Consider the following 12,114-nt stretch of genomic DNA (forward strand, 5'->3'; position numbering starts at 1 on the left):
TTGACCAGGTGAAGGAACACGCAAAGAGAGCCCCCGGTGGCTTTTGTCCGCCAAGCGAGTGTGCCCTGTGGAACGTCAGGATTCTATTTGCCGGCCTGCCGCTGTTACTGACGGAACGAATGCAGACCGTGTGAAAGGTCATCATTTTATCTGCCGTTAAGTAAGCGAACGCTTCTGCTCGGATCAGAGGTAACTCTGTTTCAAGAACTGCAATCTTTTGCAGACGTCTGTGGCGTTTTGGGCAGAGGGACGGTTCTAAACCAATCTGAACCAGAGGCAATTTCGCAGCCAGCCGTCGGTGGTTTCCCGTCTCAGGAATGTAAGGTGCCCGCAGCGGGAGGTTGTTCCGTTAGCGCTTCCGCTTTCGTCAGTGAAGTTCTTCTGCGGAACGTTTGTAGATCCCGTCGTGTTCTTCAAGCTATGTCGTTTGAGCACTGTGCTGATAGGCTGACGTAAGAAAACAGGACACGAAATATACAAGGCGAGAGTGCAAAGCACGGAGCTCTAGGCAAAGGCGGTCCGAACCGCAGCAAAGCCGGAGGTCGACATGTCCAAATAGACCAAATCAGAAACTAAGCAGAGAAAAACGGCATCTGTAGAGAAAGAAAACAGATGGAGGAAAAGAAAGAAAGAACAGGAGGATCCCCTCCCCCCATAGAGGGTCTGTTATCCCCAGATCGAGTGCGTCCAGTGGAATCCATGTGTTGGCAGCCCCAAGTGATGACAAAACACGAAGCAAGCATCTGGAGGAAGCTCAAACCCTTCATGCGTTGCCACAGTTACTAGCGAGTGGTTTGCAAGCACAGGCACGTCTGCTGCGAGTACAGCGCCGTCAGGAGACAGGGGTTGCTGGCCCATTCCCCACGCTCGGTGGCTGGGCATCACCGCCCTGGAGTACGGCCGATAGAAAACGGCGGCTGCCATTTGCGCCGCCCGGCAACTCATACTTACCTGGCAGGGGAGATACCATGATCAAGAAGGTGGTTCACCCAGGGCGAGGCTTGGCCATTGCACTCCGGCCACGCTGGCCCCTGCGAATTCCCCAAATGTGGGAATCTCGACTGCATAATTTCTGGTAGTGGGGGACTGCGTTCGCGCTCTCCCCTGAGCACAGTGGTTCAAGACAGAGTTCAGGCGGTAGCGTCGGACCCGGCTGGAGCGTCGCTTCCCTCTCTTCCTCGCCCTTGGGCCAGCCTCTTTTGCTCCCGTTGAGCTGCGCGCGCCTGTGGAAGGCCTGCCCAACCGTCGCTAGAAGAGTCTGTTCAGACGCCGAAAACTACTCGAAAGGTCCCCCCTCAAAGCGGTTTGACCAGGTGAAGGAACACGCAAAGAGAGCCCCCGGTGGCTTTTGTCCGCCAAGCGAGTGTGCCCTGTGGAACGTCAGGATTCTATTTGCCGGCCTGCCGCTGTTACTGACGGAACGAATGCAGACCGTGTGAAAGGTCATCATTTTATCTGCCGTTAAGTAAGCGAACGCTTCTGCTCGGATCAGAGGTAACTCTGTTTCAAGAACTGCAATCTTTTGCAGACGTCTGTGGCGTTTTGGGCAGAGGGACGGTTCTAAACCAATCTGAACCAGAGGCAATTTCGCAGCCAGCCGTCGGTGGTTTCCCGTCTCAGGAATGTAAGGTGCCCGCAGCGGGAGGTTGTTCCGTTAGCGCTTCCGCTTTCGTCAGTGAAGTTCTTCTGCGGAACGTTTGTAGATCCCGTCGTGTTCTTCAAGCTATGTCGTTTGAGCACTGTGCTGATAGGCTGACGTAAGAAAACAGGACACGAAATATACAAGGCGAGAGTGCAAAGCACGGAGCTCTAGGCAAAGGCGGTCCGAACCGCAGCAAAGCCGGAGGTCGACATGTCCAAATAGACCAAATCAGAAACTAAGCAGAGAAAAACGGCATCTGTAGAGAAAGAAAACAGATGGAGGAAAAGAAAGAAAGAACAGGAGGATCCCCTCCCCCCATAGAGGGTCTGTTATCCCCAGATCGAGTGCGTCCAGTGGAATCCATGTGTTGGCAGCCCCAACTGATGACAAAACACGAAGCAAGCATCTGGAGGAAGCTCAAACCCTTCATGCGTTGCCACAGTTACTAGCGAGTGGTTTGCAAGCACAGGCACGTCTGCTGCGAGTACAGCGCCGTCAGGAGACAGGGGTTGCTGGCCCATTCCCCACGCTCGGTGGCTGGGCATCACCGCCCTGGAGTACGGCCGATAGAAAACGGCGGCTGCCATTTGCGCCGCCCGGCAACTCATACTTACCTGGCAGGGGAGATACCATGATCAAGAAGGTGGTTCACCCAGGGCGAGGCTTGGCCATTGCACTCCGGCCACGCTGGCCCCTGCGAATTCCCCAAATGTGGGAATCTCGACTGCATAATTTCTGGTAGTGGGGGACTGCGTTCGCGCTCTCCCCTGAGCACAGTGGTTCAAGACAGAGTTCAGGCGGTAGCGTCGGACCCGGCTGGAGCGTCGCTTCCCTCTCTTCCTCGCCCTTGGGCCAGCCTCTTTTGCTCCCGTTGAGCTGCGCGCGCCTGTGGAAGGCCTGCCCAACCGTCGCTAGAAGAGTCTGTTCAGACGCCGAAAACTACTCGAAAGGTCCCCCCTCAAAGCGGTTTGACCAGGTGAAGGAACACGCAAAGAGAGCCCCCGGTGGCTTTTGTCCGCCAAGCGAGTGTGCCCTGTGGAACGTCAGGATTCTATTTGCCGGCCTGCCGCTGTTACTGACGGAACGAATGCAGACCGTGTGAAAGGTCATCATTTTATCTGCCGTTAAGTAAGCGAACGCTTCTGCTCGGATCAGAGGTAACTCTGTTTCAAGAACTGCAATCTTTTGCAGACGTCTGTGGCGTTTTGGGCAGAGGGACGGTTCTAAACCAATCTGAACCAGAGGCAATTTCGCAGCCAGCCGTCGGTGGTTTCCCGTCTCAGGAATGTAAGGTGCCCGCAGCGGGAGGTTGTTCCGTTAGCGCTTCCGCTTTCGTCAGTGAAGTTCTTCTGCGGAACGTTTGTAGATCCCGTCGTGTTCTTCAAGCTATGTCGTTTGAGCACTGTGCTGATAGGCTGACGTAAGAAAACAGGACACGAAATATACAAGGCGAGAGTGCAAAGCACGGAGCTCTAGGCAAAGGCGGTCCGAACCGCAGCAAAGCCGGAGGTCGACATGTCCAAATAGACCAAATCAGAAACTAAGCAGAGAAAAACGGCATCTGTAGAGAAAGAAAACAGATGGAGGAAAAGAAAGAAAGAACAGGAGGATCCCCTCCCCCCATAGAGGGTCTGTTATCCCCAGATCGAGTGCGTCCAGTGGAATCCATGTGTTGGCAGCCCCAACTGATGACAAAACACGAAGCAAGCATCTGGAGGAAGCTCAAACCCTTCATGCGTTGCCACAGTTACTAGCGAGTGGTTTGCAAGCACAGGCACGTCTGCTGCGAGTACAGCGCCGTCAGGAGACAGGGGTTGCTGGCCCATTCCCCACGCTCGGTGGCTGGGCATCACCGCCCTGGAGTACGGCCGATAGAAAACGGCGGCTGCCATTTGCGCCGCCCGGCAACTCATACTTACCTGGCAGGGGAGATACCATGATCAAGAAGGTGGTTCACCCAGGGCGAGGCTTGGCCATTGCACTCCGGCCACGCTGGCCCCTGCGAATTCCCCAAATGTGGGAATCTCGACTGCATAATTTCTGGTAGTGGGGGACTGCGTTCGCGCTCTCCCCTGAGCACAGTGGTTCAAGACAGAGTTCAGGCGGTAGCGTCGGACCCGGCTGGAGCGTCGCTTCCCTCTCTTCCTCGCCCTTGGGCCAGCCTCTTTTGCTCCCGTTGAGCTGCGCGCGCCTGTGGAAGGCCTGCCCAACCGTCGCTAGAAGAGTCTGTTCAGACGCCGAAAACTACTCGAAAGGTCCCCCCTCAAAGCGGTTTGACCAGGTGAAGGAACACGCAAAGAGAGCCCCCGGTGGCTTTTGTCCGCCAAGCGAGTGTGCCCTGTGGAACGTCAGGATTCTATTTGCCGGCCTGCCGCTGTTACTGACGGAACGAATGCAGACCGTGTGAAAGGTCATCATTTTATCTGCCGTTAAGTAAGCGAACGCTTCTGCTCGGATCAGAGGTAACTCTGTTTCAAGAACTGCAATCTTTTGCAGACGTCTGTGGCGTTTTGGGCAGAGGGACGGTTCTAAACCAATCTGAACCAGAGGCAATTTCGCAGCCAGCCGTCGGTGGTTTCCCGTCTCAGGAATGTAAGGTGCCCGCAGCGGGAGGTTGTTCCGTTAGCGCTTCCGCTTTCGTCAGTGAAGTTCTTCTGCGGAACGTTTGTAGATCCCGTCGTGTTCTTCAAGCTATGTCGTTTGAGCACTGTGCTGATAGGCTGACGTAAGAAAACAGGACACGAAATATACAAGGCGAGAGTGCAAAGCACGGAGCTCTAGGCAAAGGCGGTCCGAACCGCAGCAAAGCCGGAGGTCGACATGTCCAAATAGACCAAATCAGAAACTAAGCAGAGAAAAACGGCATCTGTAGAGAAAGAAAACAGATGGAGGAAAAGAAAGAAAGAACAGGAGGATCCCCTCCCCCCATAGAGGGTCTGTTATCCCCAGATCGAGTGCGTCCAGTGGAATCCATGTGTTGGCAGCCCCAACTGATGACAAAACACGAAGCAAGCATCTGGAGGAAGCTCAAACCCTTCATGCGTTGCCACAGTTACTAGCGAGTGGTTTGCAAGCACAGGCACGTCTGCTGCAAGTACAGCGCCGTCAGGAGACAGGGGTTGCTGGCCCATTCCCCACGCTCGGTGGCTGGGCATCACCGCCCTGGAGTACGGCCGATAGAAAACGGCGGCTGCCATTTGCGCCGCCCGGCAACTCATACTTACCTGGCAGGGGAGATACCATGATCAAGAAGGTGGTTCACCCAGGGCGAGGCTTGGCCATTGCACTCCGGCCACGCTGACCCCTGCGAATTCCCCAAATGTGGGAATCTCGACTGCATAATTTCTGGTAGTGGGGGACTGCGTTCGCGCTCTCCCCTGAGCACAGTGGTTCAAGACAGAGTTCAGGCGGTAGCGTCGGACCCGGCTGGAGCGTCGCTTCCCTCTCTTCCTCGCCCTTGGGCCAGCCTCTTTTGCTCCCGTTGAGCTGCGCGCGCCTGTGGAAGGCCTGCCCAACCGTCGCTAGAAGAGTCTGTTCAGACGCCGAAAACTACTCGAAAGGTCCCCCCTCAAAGCGGTTTGACCAGGTGAAGGAACACGCAAAGAGAGCCCCCGGTGGCTTTTGTCCGCCAAGCGAGTGTGCCCTGTGGAACGTCAGGATTCTATTTGCCGGCCTGCCGCTGTTACTGACGGAACGAATGCAGACCGTGTGAAAGGTCATCATTTTATCTGCCGTTAAGTAAGCGAACGCTTCTGCTCGGATCAGAGGTAACTCTGTTTCAAGAACTGCAATCTTTTGCAGACGTCTGTGGCGTTTTGGGCAGAGGGACGGTTCTAAACCAATCTGAACCAGAGGCAATTTCGCAGCCAGCCGTCGGTGGTTTCCCGTCTCAGGAATGTAAGGTGCCCGCAGCGGGAGGTTGTTCCGTTAGCGCTTCCGCTTTCGTCAGTGAAGTTCTTCTGCGGAACGTTTGTAGATCCCGTCGTGTTCTTCAAGCTATGTCGTTTGAGCACTGTGCTGATAGGCTGACGTAAGAAAACAGGACACGAAATATACAAGGCGAGAGTGCAAAGCACGGAGCTCTAGGCAAAGGCGGTCCGAACCGCAGCAAAGCCGGAGGTCGACATGTCCAAATAGACCAAATCAGAAACTAAGCAGAGAAAAACGGCATCTGTAGAGAAAGAAAACAGATGGAGGAAAAGAAAGAAAGAACAGGAGGATCCCCTCCCCCCATAGAGGGTCTGTTATCCCCAGATCGAGTGCGTCCAGTGGAATCCATGTGTTGGCAGCCCCAACTGATGACAAAACACGAAGCAAGCATCTGGAGGAAGCTCAAACCCTTCATGCGTTGCCACAGTTACTAGCGAGTGGTTTGCAAGCACAGGCACGTCTGCTGCAAGTACAGCGCCGTCAGGAGACAGGGGTTGCTGGCCCATTCCCCACGCTCGGTGGCTGGGCATCACCGCCCTGGAGTACGGCCGATAGAAAACGGCGGCTGCCATTTGCGCCGCCCGGCAACTCATACTTACCTGGCAGGGGAGATACCATGATCAAGAAGGTGGTTCACCCAGGGCGAGGCTTGGCCATTGCACTCCGGCCACGCTGACCCCTGCGAATTCCCCAAATGTGGGAATCTCGACTGCATAATTTCTGGTAGTGGGGGACTGCGTTCGCGCTCTCCCCTGAGCACAGTGGTTCAAGACAGAGTTCAGGCGGTAGCGTCGGACCCGGCTGGAGCGTCGCTTCCCTCTCTTCCTCGCCCTTGGGCCAGCCTCTTTTGCTCCCGTTGAGCTGCGCGCGCCTGTGGAAGGCCTGCCCAACCGTCGCTAGAAGAGTCTGTTCAGACGCCGAAAACTACTCGAAAGGTCCCCCCTCAAAGCGGTTTGACCAGGTGAAGGAACACGCAAAGAGAGCCCCCGGTGGCTTTTGTCCGCCAAGCGAGTGTGCCCTGTGGAACGTCAGGATTCTATTTGCCGGCCTGCCGCTGTTACTGACGGAACGAATGCAGACCGTGTGAAAGGTCATCATTTTATCTGCCGTTAAGTAAGCGAACGCTTCTGCTCGGATCAGAGGTAACTCTGTTTCAAGAACTGCAATCTTTTGCAGACGTCTGTGGCGTTTTGGGCAGAGGGACGGTTCTAAACCAATCTGAACCAGAGGCAATTTCGCAGCCAGCCGTCGGTGGTTTCCCGTCTCAGGAATGTAAGGTGCCCGCAGCGGGAGGTTGTTCCGTTAGCGCTTCCGCTTTCGTCAGTGAAGTTCTTCTGCGGAACGTTTGTAGATCCCGTCGTGTTCTTCAAGCTATGTCGTTTGAGCACTGTGCTGATAGGCTGACGTAAGAAAACAGGACACGAAATATACAAGGCGAGAGTGCAAAGCACGGAGCTCTAGGCAAAGGCGGTCCGAACCGCAGCAAAGCCGGAGGTCGACATGTCCAAATAGACCAAATCAGAAACTAAGCAGAGAAAAACGGCATCTGTAGAGAAAGAAAACAGATGGAGGAAAAGAAAGAAAGAACAGGAGGATCCCCTCCCCCCATAGAGGGTCTGTTATCCCCAGATCGAGTGCGTCCAGTGGAATCCATGTGTTGGCAGCCCCAACTGATGACAAAACACGAAGCAAGCATCTGGAGGAAGCTCAAACCCTTCATGCGTTGCCACAGTTACTAGCGAGTGGTTTGCAAGCACAGGCACGTCTGCTGCAAGTACAGCGCCGTCAGGAGACAGGGGTTGCTGGCCCATTCCCCACGCTCGGTGGCTGGGCATCACCGCCCTGGAGTACGGCCGATAGAAAACGGCGGCTGCCATTTGCGCCGCCCGGCAACTCATACTTACCTGGCAGGGGAGATACCATGATCAAGAAGGTGGTTCACCCAGGGCGAGGCTTGGCCATTGCACTCCGGCCATGCTGACCCCTGCGAATTCCCCAAATGTGGGAATCTCGACTGCATAATTTCTGGTAGTGGGGGACTGCGTTCGCGCTCTCCCCTGAGCACAGTGGTTCAAGACAGAGTTCAGGCGGTAGCGTCGGACCCGGCTGGAGCGTCGCTTCCCTCTCTTCCTCGCCCTTGGGCCAGCCTCTTTTGCTCCCGTTGAGCTGCGCGCGCCTGTGGAAGGCCTGCCCAACCGTCGCTAGAAGAGTCTGTTCAGACGCCGAAAACTACTCGAAAGGTCCCCCCTCAAAGCGGTTTGACCAGGTGAAGGAACACGCAAAGAGAGCCCCCGGTGGCTTTTGTCCGCCAAGCGAGTGTGCCCTGTGGAACGTCAGGATTCTATTTGCCGGCCTGCCGCTGTTACTGACGGAACGAATGCAGACCGTGTGAAAGGTCATCATTTTATCTGCCGTTAAGTAAGCGAACGCTTCTGCTCGGATCAGAGGTAACTCTGTTTCAAGAACTGCAATCTTTTGCAGACGTCTGTGGCGTTTTGGGCAGAGGGACGGTTCTAAACCAATCTGAACCAGAGGCAATTTCGCAGCCAGCCGTCGGTGGTTTCCCGTCTCAGGAATGTAAGGTGCCCGCAGCGGGAGGTTGTTCCGTTAGCGCTTCCGCTTTCGTCAGTGAAGTTCTTCTGCGGAACGTTTGTAGATCCCGTCGTGTTCTTCAAGCTATGTCGTTTGAGCACTGTGCTGATAGGCTGACGTAAGAAAACAGGACACGAAATATACAAGGCGAGAGTGCAAAGCACGGAGCTCTAGGCAAAGGCGGTCCGAACCGCAGCAAAGCCGGAGGTCGACATGTCCAAATAGACCAAATCAGAAACTAAGCAGAGAAAAACGGCATCTGTAGAGAAAGAAAACAGATGGAGGAAAAGAAAGAAAGAACAGGAGGATCCCCTCCCCCCATAGAGGGTCTGTTATCCCCAGATCGAGTGCGTCCAGTGGAATCCATGTGTTGGCAGCCCCAACTGATGACAAAACACGAAGCAAGCATCTGGAGGAAGCTCAAACCCTTCATGCGTTGCCACAGTTACTAGCGAGTGGTTTGCAAGCACAGGCACGTCTGCTGCAAGTACAGCGCCGTCAGGAGACAGGGGTTGCTGGCCCATTCCCCACGCTCGGTGGCTGGGCATCACCGCCCTGGAGTACGGCCGATAGAAAACGGCGGCTGCCATTTGCGCCGCCCGGCAACTCATACTTACCTGGCAGGGGAGATACCATGATCAAGAAGGTGGTTCACCCAGGGCGAGGCTTGGCCATTGCACTCCGGCCACGCTGACCCCTGCGAATTCCCCAAATGTGGGAATCTCGACTGCATAATTTCTGGTAGTGGGGGACTGCGTTCGCGCTCTCCCCTGAGCACAGTGGTTCAAGACAGAGTTCAGGCGGTAGCGTCGGACCCGGCTGGAGCGTCGCTTCCCTCTCTTCCTCGCCCTTGGGCCAGCCTCTTTTGCTCCCGTTGAGCTGCGCGCGCCTGTGGAAGGCCTGCCCAACCGTCGCTAGAAGAGTCTGTTCAGACGCCGAAAACTACTCGAAAGGTCCCCCCTCAAAGCGGTTTGACCAGGTGAAGGAACACGCAAAGAGAGCCCCCGGTGGCTTTTGTCCGCCAAGCGAGTGTGCCCTGTGGAACGTCAGGATTCTATTTGCCGGCCTGCCGCTGTTACTGACGGAACGAATGCAGACCGTGTGAAAGGTCATCATTTTATCTGCCGTTAAGTAAGCGAACGCTTCTGCTCGGATCAGAGGTAACTCTGTTTCAAGAACTGCAATCTTTTGCAGACGTCTGTGGCGTTTTGGGCAGAGGGACGGTTCTAAACCAATCTGAACCAGAGGCAATTTCGCAGCCAGCCGTCGGTGGTTTCCCGTCTCAGGAATGTAAGGTGCCCGCAGCGGGAGGTTGTTCCGTTAGCGCTTCCGCTTTCGTCAGTGAAGTTCTTCTGCGGAACGTTTGTAGATCCCGTCGTGTTCTTCAAGCTATGTCGTTTGAGCACTGTGCTGATAGGCTGACGTAAGAAAACAGGACACGAAATATACAAGGCGAGAGTGCAAAGCACGGAGCTCTAGGCAAAGGCGGTCCGAACCGCAGCAAAGCCGGAGGTCGACATGTCCAAATAGACCAAATCAGAAACTAAGCAGAGAAAAACGGCATCTGTAGAGAAAGAAAACAGATGGAGGAAAAGAAAGAAAGAACAGGAGGATCCCCTCCCCCCATAGAGGGTCTGTTATCCCCAGATCGAGTGCGTCCAGTGGAATCCATGTGTTGGCAGCCCCAACTGATGACAAAACACGAAGCAAGCATCTGGAGGAAGCTCAAACCCTTCATGCGTTGCCACAGTTACTAGCGAGTGGTTTGCAAGCACAGGCACGTCTGCTGCAAGTACAGCGCCGTCAGGAGACAGGGGTTGCTGGCCCATTCCCCACGCTCGGTGGCTGGGCATCACCGCCCTGGAGTACGGCCGATAGAAAACGGCGGCTGCCATTTGCGCCGCCCGGCAACTCATACTTACCTGGCAGGGGAGATACCATGATCAAGAAGGTGGTTCACCCAGGGCGAGGCTTGGCCATTGCACTCCGGCCACGCTGACCCCTGCGAATTCCCCAAATGTGGGAATCTCGACTGCATAATTTCTGGTAGTGGGGGACTGCGTTCGCGCTCTCCCCTTAGCACAGTGGTTCAAGACAGAGTTCAGGCGGTAGCGTCGGACCCGGCTGGAGCGTCGCTTCCCTCTCTTCCTCGCCCTTGGGCCAGCCTCTTTTGCTCCCGTTGAGCTGCGCGCGCCTGTGGAAGGCCTGCCCAACCGTCGCTAGAAGAGTCTGTTCAGACGCCGAAAACTACTCGAAAGGTCCCCCCTCAAAGCGGTTTGACCAGGTGAAGGAACACGCAAAGAGAGCCCCCGGTGGCTTTTGTCCGCCAAGCGAGTGTGCCCTGTGGAACGTCAGGATTCTATTTGCCGGCCTGCCGCTGTTACTGACGGAACGAATGCAGACCGTGTGAAAGGTCATCATTTTATCTGCCGTTAAGTAAGCGAACGCTTCTGCTCGGATCAGAGGTAACTCTGTTTCAAGAACTGCAATCTTTTGCAGACGTCTGTGGCGTTTTGGGCAGAGGGACGGTTCTAAACCAATCTGAACCAGAGGCAATTTCGCAGCCAGCCGTCGGTGGTTTCCCGTCTCAGGAATGTAAGGTGCCCGCAGCGGGAGGTTGTTCCGTTAGCGCTTCCGCTTTCGTCAGTGAAGTTCTTCTGCGGAACGTTTGTAGATCCCGTCGTGTTCTTCAAGCTATGTCGTTTGAGCACTGTGCTGATAGGCTGACGTAAGAAAACAGGACACGAAATATACAAGGCGAGAGTGCAAAGCACGGAGCTCTAGGCAAAGGCGGTCCGAACCGCAGCAAAGCCGGAGGTCGACATGTCCAAATAGACCAAATCAGAAACTAAGCAGAGAAAAACGGCATCTGTAGAGAAAGAAAACAGATGGAGGAAAAGAAAGAAAGAACAGGAGGATCCCCTCCCCCCATAGAGGGTCTGTTATCCCCAGATCGAGTGCGTCCAGTGGAATCCATGTGTTGGCAGCCCCAACTGATGACAAAACACGAAGCAAGCATCTGGAGGAAGCTCAAACCCTTCATGCGTTGCCACAGTTACTAGCGAGTGGTTTGCAAGCACAGGCACGTCTGCTGCAAGTACAGCGCCGTCAGGAGACAGGGGTTGCTGGCCCATTCCCCACGCTCGGTGGCTGGGCATCACCGCCCTGGAGTACGGCCGATAGAAAACGGCGGCTGCCATTTGCGCCGCCCGGCAACTCATACTTACCTGGCAGGGGAGATACCATGATCAAGAAGGTGGTTCACCCAGGGCGAGGCTTGGCCATTGCACTCCGGCCACGCTGACCCCTGCGAATTCCCCAAATGTGGGAATCTCGACTGCATAATTTCTGGTAGTGGGGGACTGCGTTCGCGCTCTCCCCTGAGCACAGTGGTTCAAGACAGAGTTCAGGCGGTAGCGTCGGACCCGGCTGGAGCGTCGCTTCCCTCTCTTCCTCGCCCTTGGGCCAGCCTCTTTTGCTCCCGTTGAGCTGCGCGCGCCTGTGGAAGGCCTGCCCAACCGTCGCTAGAAGAGTCTGTTCAGACGCCGAAAACTACTCGAAAGGTCCCCCCTCAAAGCGGTTTGACCAGGTGAAGGAACACGCAAAGAGAGCCCCCGGTGGCTTTTGTCCGCCAAGCGAGTGTGCCCTGTGGAACGTCAGGATTCTATTTGCCGGCCTGCCGCTGTTACTGACGGAACGAATGCAGACCGTGTGAAAGGTCATCATTTTATCTGCCGTTAAGTAAGCGAACGCTTCTGCTCGGATCAGAGGTAACTCTGTTTCAAGAACTGCAATCTTTTGCAGACGTCTGTGGCGTTTTGGGCAGAGGGACGGTTCTAAACCAATCTGAACCAGAGGCAATTTCGCAGCCAGCCGTCGGTGGTTTCCCGTCTCAGGAATGTAAGGTGCCCGCAGCGGGAGGTTGTTCCGTTAGCGCTTCCGCTTTCGTC

The 12,114-nt window shown here is 55.3% G+C and overlaps 9 non-coding genes across 9 annotated transcripts; all 9 read left to right on the top strand.

Moving 5' to 3' along the window:
* The first annotated feature begins 943 nt into the window (after positions 1–943).
* Positions 944–1,107, top strand: LOC137494422 (U1 spliceosomal RNA). Its single transcript, XR_015485596.1, has one exon. It is a non-coding gene; the product is annotated as a U1 spliceosomal RNA (small nuclear RNA).
* Positions 1,108–2,248: 1,141 nt separating this feature from the next.
* LOC137494397 (U1 spliceosomal RNA) lies at positions 2,249–2,412 on the top strand. Its single transcript, XR_015485607.1, has one exon. It is a non-coding gene; the product is annotated as a U1 spliceosomal RNA (small nuclear RNA).
* A 1,141-nt stretch (positions 2,413–3,553) lies between these two features.
* On the top strand, positions 3,554–3,717 carry LOC141384085 (U1 spliceosomal RNA). Its single transcript, XR_015485618.1, has one exon. It is a non-coding gene; the product is annotated as a U1 spliceosomal RNA (small nuclear RNA).
* Positions 3,718–4,858: 1,141 nt separating this feature from the next.
* On the top strand, positions 4,859–5,022 carry LOC137494442 (U1 spliceosomal RNA). The gene has a single exon (XR_015484700.1). It is a non-coding gene; the product is annotated as a U1 spliceosomal RNA (small nuclear RNA).
* Positions 5,023–6,163: 1,141 nt separating this feature from the next.
* On the top strand, positions 6,164–6,327 carry LOC137494370 (U1 spliceosomal RNA). The gene has a single exon (XR_015484711.1). It is a non-coding gene; the product is annotated as a U1 spliceosomal RNA (small nuclear RNA).
* A 1,141-nt stretch (positions 6,328–7,468) lies between these two features.
* LOC137494224 (U1 spliceosomal RNA) lies at positions 7,469–7,632 on the top strand. Its single transcript, XR_015485724.1, has one exon. It is a non-coding gene; the product is annotated as a U1 spliceosomal RNA (small nuclear RNA).
* A 1,141-nt stretch (positions 7,633–8,773) lies between these two features.
* Positions 8,774–8,937, top strand: LOC137494421 (U1 spliceosomal RNA). Its single transcript, XR_015484722.1, has one exon. It is a non-coding gene; the product is annotated as a U1 spliceosomal RNA (small nuclear RNA).
* A 1,141-nt stretch (positions 8,938–10,078) lies between these two features.
* On the top strand, positions 10,079–10,242 carry LOC137494369 (U1 spliceosomal RNA). Its single transcript, XR_015484895.1, has one exon. It is a non-coding gene; the product is annotated as a U1 spliceosomal RNA (small nuclear RNA).
* A 1,141-nt stretch (positions 10,243–11,383) lies between these two features.
* On the top strand, positions 11,384–11,547 carry LOC137494396 (U1 spliceosomal RNA). The gene has a single exon (XR_015484733.1). It is a non-coding gene; the product is annotated as a U1 spliceosomal RNA (small nuclear RNA).
* Positions 11,548–12,114: the final 567 nt, after the last annotated feature.

The sequence above is a fragment of the Danio rerio genome, chromosome 4 (assembly GCF_052040795.2).
Source record: "Danio rerio strain M-AB ecotype USA chromosome 4, GRCz13ab, whole genome shotgun sequence".
NCBI classification, from domain to species: Eukaryota; Metazoa; Chordata; class Actinopteri; order Cypriniformes; family Danionidae; genus Danio; species Danio rerio.